This window comes from Triticum urartu, chromosome 6A, assembly GCF_056163025.1.
Source record: "Triticum urartu cultivar PI428250 chromosome 6A, HENAU_Tu73, whole genome shotgun sequence".
In the NCBI taxonomy this organism is placed as follows: Eukaryota; Viridiplantae; Streptophyta; class Magnoliopsida; order Poales; family Poaceae; genus Triticum; species Triticum urartu.
In genome coordinates, this window is record NC_141878.1 from 507,741,884 (window position 1) to 507,748,995 (window position 7,112).

Genomic DNA, 7,112 nt, shown 5'->3' on the forward strand with positions numbered 1-7,112 from the left:
GTACTACGGAAACTGACGGTGTGGTCTACAGTTGACCGAACAGGTTAATTTAGGACTAGATGCAGTGTAGACCCCGTAACCAATTGCGGCGTGATCAGTGTCTTCGCACGATGCCATCTACCGACCGGTTGCAGCAGCATCCGACGTGCAGCCTGAGGTTGACTTCGACGTGTGTGGTAGCGTGGGGCGTGATCAAGTTGGCGTCAGGAGGCCAACTGCGAATTGTGCAATTTGATTAAGCTTTTCGGATTTTCTATTTCTGAGCCGATCGAGTTGTATATCAAGTTGTGTTGGTTTTGGCGGCAGAGTGAGCTCTGGGCTTGGTCCCGTCGCTGCGGTGCTCCCCTTCCGGCCGTGTCGCCGGTGGCGACTCCGTCCATCCGCAGAGTCCTGATGTGCTTCGAGTGTGGGGCGTTGGTGATTCCTCTGCTCCGGGTGCTCTCATGGGCGAGACTTTGACGTAGTTGTTTTGAGCTTCCCTGTCGATCGCTTACCTTTCTCACCTTGTACCTGCCGTTTCGGGTTGCATCCCATTTTCTCTATTGTTGTTGTTGTTGTTGTTGTTGTTGTTGTTATTGTTGTTGTTGTTGTTGTTGTTGTTGTTTGTATCTTGATCGGTCGATGGCTTTGTTAATTAAAAGTGGGGTTAGGTCCAAACTTTACTTGGGCTTGGCCAAGCCTTTTCTCTAATAAAAAAGTTGTATATCAAGTTCGGAGTTGTGAAAAAGAATTACGCAATGGTAGGTCTAAAATTATACGACTAGTTTCATATCTCCAAATGATCAGATCTGAATTATAAAATGTGTAAATGGTCAAATAACCATTAGATGGAAAAAAAATCAAGCCCAAAATGTTGCCTATCCCAGAAATAACCGCTGAAAAAGCTTGGGAATGGACATTTAAAGTTTCACCTTCACAGATGTGGTTGCGGAGGGGAAGAATAAAATGATAAGCCCATTCAAGAGGGGGGGGGGGGGAGGTGTCTAGCAATTGGCAACAAGCTCGATGGTCACAAGGTTACCGTGAGGACAATAGATAAGGTGCCGAATTGATAATAAGCATCCTTGCCCGCTTACAAAGAGGTCTTAGGGCATCTCCTATATATGTCAACCCTCAAAACGATACATATATTTGTCTATGGACTGGTCTGCGGATACGGATACGAGAGCCGACCATCCACCCCTATCTCATAAGGTGGCATTTGGTTCACGGGCGAGGATTACCTGGATGAGGATCCTTAGAGCATATCTAACATGCATCCAAAAACTGCTCCGCGCGCTAAAATTTGAGTTTTTTGGGCACCGGACAGCTGCAGCAGAAGCTGTAAAACAGTGCGCGCGCAAAAAAGAGTTGGACGCGCACTGAAAAACGCTATCGCATGCTACAACTTTGAGGCGCTGGATTGCACGCGCTTCACAATTTACACTGCGTGTTTTTTTGGGCACGCGTTTTTTGGCATCTGGTAAAGCAAATGTTGGGTCCGACGCGCTAAAAGTGCTACAGTGGCGCGCTAAAACTATTTTAGGGCACGAAACTTTTGTGCGCCTGTTAGAGATGCTCTTAACAATGTGGTTGGGGATAGTCAATTTAGATCGTCTGTTGTGAAGGATTGCGTGAGTTGGATAACCTCATCTTTATTTGGTAGGAAGGACAGAGGCGGCTAGAGATAGCCATTTGTGTGTTTGGTTGAAAGGATGGAAGAGTGAATGATTGTTGTACTCATCATTTTGATTGAGGCGGTGAGATTACCTCTATGGTATGTAATTTTAGTCAAATTTGGGCCCAACTTTGATTTTAATATTTAAAACCAAACTTCACCAACATAACATGTCAACAACAATAATTTCAAAAATATGAATCAAAGTTCAACATCATAACCAACACCATAGTTGAACATCATAGACAAGTAGAAACTATACATAATAAACTAGTAGTAGTGAGATATAGACATGAAACAATACATCATATCTAAGTTATACAACCCATAGCTTATAGTTTGGTTGACATAAAGAATAAGTCATACAACCCAAAGTTCATAATATTGGGTTATATCAAAAGAGGTCATGCAAATACCACATGTGCCTTCAATCTTCAACCATCTATTTCAGCAAAGGTGTTCTTCACATACCTAACAACCCAAATGCTCTTTTGGTCGTTCTCCAACAGTTGAAACACCAATGCAATATTAGGATTCTCAACCAAGTAGGCAAAATAATGGGCAAGGAAATCCAAACCGAAAAGGGGAAGATTGTTCATAGAGTTTTGTGGGTGCTAACACTCTTCTCTATGGTAATAGCAAGACTTTCACCCACTGTCGTAAGGGTTGATTGCAACCCGTCATCAACACTAGGTCTAGTTTTGGCTCTTTTGTGATGGAGAGACAAAGAATCACCACCATTGTGTGATTTGCTACCTTCTTCAAGTGGGAAGCTTAATTATCTGAAATGGCATTCAAGTATGTAGCTCGAGGATCATTTGAGCCTTTTGTATATTGACCCGTGGCCATACTATTACCATGAATGATAGCCATTTCTTTATAGTGCTTGCGAGTCTTGTTGAGAAAAGGCTCATCCTCTTTGTGGATCTAGAAAAAAAGAAACAACTCCAACAACTAGTATTACAACAAGTATTTGTCATAAGTAAACAAATTCCAGCAACTTTTTGACATAAAGAAAATCATTTCAGGTTGTATTTCACATATAGAAACAAATTCCACCAAGTTTTTGGCATATACGAACTATTTGATATTGATAAACTTATTTCAGCATATATTTGATATGTAGAAACAAATTCCAGCAAGTATTTGACATGTAGAAACTATTTCCAGCTAGTATTTGACATTGATAAACTCATTTTGGCTTATATGAGACATATAGAAACAAATTCCAACAAGTATTTGACATATAGAAACTAGTTCCAGCAAGTATTTATATATAGAAACAAATTTCAGCAAATATTTGGCATTTAGAAACATATTCCAGCAAGTATTTGACATATATGCACTAGTGCAGAAATGGTTACACACAATCCTAATTGTGGCGCACCATTTTTAATCGACGCCACTTCTATTGTTTTCAAAAATAGTGGCGACATGGGCATATTTTGTATGCCACCTGTAATAGGTTATTGGTGCGTGACTACTTTTTCACATGCCATAAGTTTATGGGACCAAGTATCCTTACCAGGCACAAGTTAGTGGTGGCATGTGCCTTCTCTGCACGCCACAGGTACTGCCACCAGTGTTAGCGTGAGCCTTCTCTACATGCCACTGGTATATGATAGTCTCTAAATTGTTACTCCTATATGACTGCACTTCTTTTTCTCTTCTTCTGTACTTGCACTTATCACTTGAAATAGCTCCACTTAGTTTTATTATTTCTCTCATAGCTATGTAGCCAGTAATGGATCCACCCAGACTTGGAGAATCAGCACGAGCCCCGCGCACAAGGCTACGTCGTGTGAGAGCGCCAAAAGATTGGGCATCTGCCCCACTTGGCTCGGCCATGAGTTCGGCACCATGGTCTATGCAGCTAGTCGTGTCCGATCAATCATCATGTTGCAGCAGCACACCCATTTCATCCGGCGGTGAAGTGGGCCTGGATTCGGTGAGGCCACCCGTGCTGCTTTGTGTCTACCAATGCCCTCTTGACAAGAACTGACATGAGTTGAAGGTGCACTGCCGTCATCGTACCTTCCTTAGAGGAGTCGGACAAACATTGTTGTAGTAGAAAATCGAGAATTCGTCGTGCTAAGGCCCCAAAGGACCAGCACACTAGAAACAACCATCACCGATGAAGAGAAGCGTTGATCGAAAGGATCCAATTCGTAGACACACGGACACAGTCGAACAAAGGCCAGATCCACCAAAGAAAAACACTGATTGGATTCCGCAAGATCTACCGGAGAGACACCTCCACATGCCTTCGACGATGCTATACGCACCGCCGAGATGGGGGCTAAGCAGGAAGAACCTTGTTCCATCTTTAGAAAGCCACCACTGTCTCGCCTTCCTAAGAAAGACACAAACCTTAACCAAACTAAAATAATCACCAAAAAATGGAGCAAGACAATAATGCAAGGACACAGAGGGATACTAACATCACACCGTACCACTATCCAATAACTATTTCTTTGTCGATTTTGAAATAGACTGCCAAAACATCACTCAAAATGTACAACTATTGAATCATGATCTTCGTGTGGTAGCTTATTGGTCTCTAGCTCCGTAGGGGCATGGAGTTGATGTAACGTCATTGACCATGGGATGGTTTGTGTCATCTCTATGGAGTTGTATGCTGAGAATGTTGATCACACATCTTCGCCTCATAAACATTTAGTTTCAATGGTTGATGCGGCTTGAAGCTACGTCGGTATTTCCCCAAAGAGGAAGGGATGATGCAGCACAAAGTGATGAAACCAAGGTTATCGAACCGGTAGGAGAACCAAGCAACAATACGTAAATGGCACTTGCACACAAATAACAAATACTCGCAACCGGACGTATTAAAGGGGTTGTCAATCCCTTTCGGATAATGGCGCTAGAAATTGGCAAACGGACGTGAATAAATTGTAGTAGATTGATAGATCGAACGCCAAATAAAATAAATAAGAATAAATTACAACAAGGTATTTTTGTATTTTTGGTTTAATAGATCTGAAAATAAAAGGCAAATAAAATAGATCACAAAGGCAAATAATATGAGAAAGAGACCCGGGGGCCGTAGGTTTCATTAGTGGCTTCTCTCGAGAAAAATAGCAAACAGCGGGTAAACAATTATTGTTGGGCAATTGATAGAACTTCAAATAATCATGACGATATCCAGGCAATGATCATTATATAGGCATCATGTCCAAGATTAGTAGACCGACTCCTGCCTGCATCTACTACTATTACTCCACACATCGACCGCTATCCAGCATGCATCTAGTGTATTAAGTTCGTGGAGAAACAGAGTAATGCAATAATTACGATGACATGATGTAGACAAGATCTATTTACATAGAAATAGACTCCATCGTTTTATCCTTAGTAGCAACGATACATACGTGGCGGTTCCCCTTCTGTCACTGGGATCAAGCACCATAAGGTCGAACCCACTACAAAGCACCTCTTCCCATTGCAAGATAAATAGATCAAGTTGGCCAAACAAAACCCAAATATCGGAGAATAAATACGAGGCTACAAGCAATCATGCATATAAGATATCAAAGAAACTCAAATAAATTTCATGGATAAAAAGAGATAGATCTGATCATAAACTCAAAGTTCATTCGATCCCAACAAACACACCGCAAAAGAGTTACATCATATGGATCTCCAAGAGACCATTGTATTGATAATCAAACGAGAGAGAGAGAGGAAGCCATCTAGCTAATAACTACGGACCCGAAGGTTTACAAAGAACTACTCACGCATCACCGGAGAGGCACCAATGGAAGTGGTGAACCCGTCTGTGATGGTGTCTAGATTGGATCTGGTGGTTCTGGACTCTGTGGTGGCTGGAATTGATTTTCATCGACTCCCCTAGGGTTTCTAGAATATTGGGGTATTTATAAAGCAAAGAGGCGATCCGGGGGGCACCCGAGGTGGGCACAACCCACCAGGGCGCCTGGGCACCCAGGCGCGCCCTGGTGGGTTGTGCTCCCCTTGGAGCACCCCCAGGCGCTTCTCCGACCCATTGGGTGTCTTCTGGTCCAAAAAAATTCATAAAAAGTTTCACTGCGTTTGGACTCCGTTTGATATTGATTACCTGCGATGTAAAAACGTGCAAAAATAGCAACTGACACTTGGCACTATGTCAATAGGTTAGTACCAAAAAATGATATAAAATGACTATAAAATGATTATAAAACATCCAAGATTGATAATATAATAGCATGGAACAATAAAAAATTATAGATACGTTGGAGACGTATCAATGGTGCCTAGTGGGGGACAGATGGGATAGCTGGTTACATCTTGTGCCCAGGTTGATGGAGGTTAACCTTTCTGATGAGCTAGATAAAGTGCACTATAAACTTTCTGTTTCGGGGGGTTTACTCAGTGAAATCTATGTATATCTGGAAAGTTAAGGTGCCTTTAAAGATAAAGGTATTTATGTGGTTTGTTCACAAGAAGTTATTTTGACAAATGACAACTTGTCGAAACATACTTGGGAGGGTAGCAGACGATGTTATTTTTGGGATCAAGATGAGACTATCCAACATCTGTTTCTCAAATGCTCACTAGCAAAGCTACTATGGCATACATTACATGTGGCCTTTCATGGCAGTCCTCCTAATAGCATTGCCATGTTAATTGGGATGTGGCTAAATGGGGTCCTAAAATAGTGGCGCATATTTGGGTCGGATTTTGTGCATTAATTTGGGCTATATGGAACTATGGAAATGATATGATCTTTAACAGCCAAACCATTACAAATTTTTTGCAGGTCATATACAAGGCAACTGGTTGGATCCGTATGTGGCCGTCACTCAGCCATGCAGAAGCCAAGGAGAATATGGCTGATGAGTGAAACCGGTGAGAGACAGTAGCCTGGGATACCAACCGGTTTGGATGGCGATCCAATAGTAGGATAGATGTCTAGTCATCTTATCCTATTTATGCCGGTTGTGGCAATTTTTATTTTTATTACAATTCAACTCATTTTGTGAGCTTGTACTGAACAACGTACTTGTCGACTGCTTGGTTTAATAGTATGGCTACATGCATCATTTTGATGCAGAGGACGGGGTAATCCTTCCTTAGAAAAATACATCTTCGCCTCATGTACAACCTAGTCCTTGTGGAGCTGCCTTGTTGGTGAAATATCTGCCTACCTTGTGTTTTGGAGATTGTTGATAGAAACAAGTATGGACTTATTTGTTTGCTAGTGCATACAGAGAGAAATAGTCAATATAGAACCGAAGAGGATGTTGTCTTCGGTGGTAAGTTCGAGCACTTCACCGAAGTATATCTGCATTGCAGAGAAGAACGCGCTATATCTGATGAAGTTATATAGATGAAAAGTTGTATGCGAAGGAATTATCCCCTCGAACATTTACTGCTGAAGCAGAGCATATGTTTTGGTATGGTTGTCCGAAGAAATTGACTGCAGTGAATGGAAGTTGAA

The 7,112-nt window shown here is 41.8% G+C and overlaps 1 pseudogene; it reads right to left on the reverse strand.

The window, feature by feature from the left end:
* Window positions 1-2,091: 2,091 nt before the first annotated feature.
* On the reverse strand, window positions 2,092-3,483 carry LOC147965949 (uncharacterized; annotated as a pseudogene).
* Window positions 3,484-7,112: the final 3,629 nt, after the last annotated feature.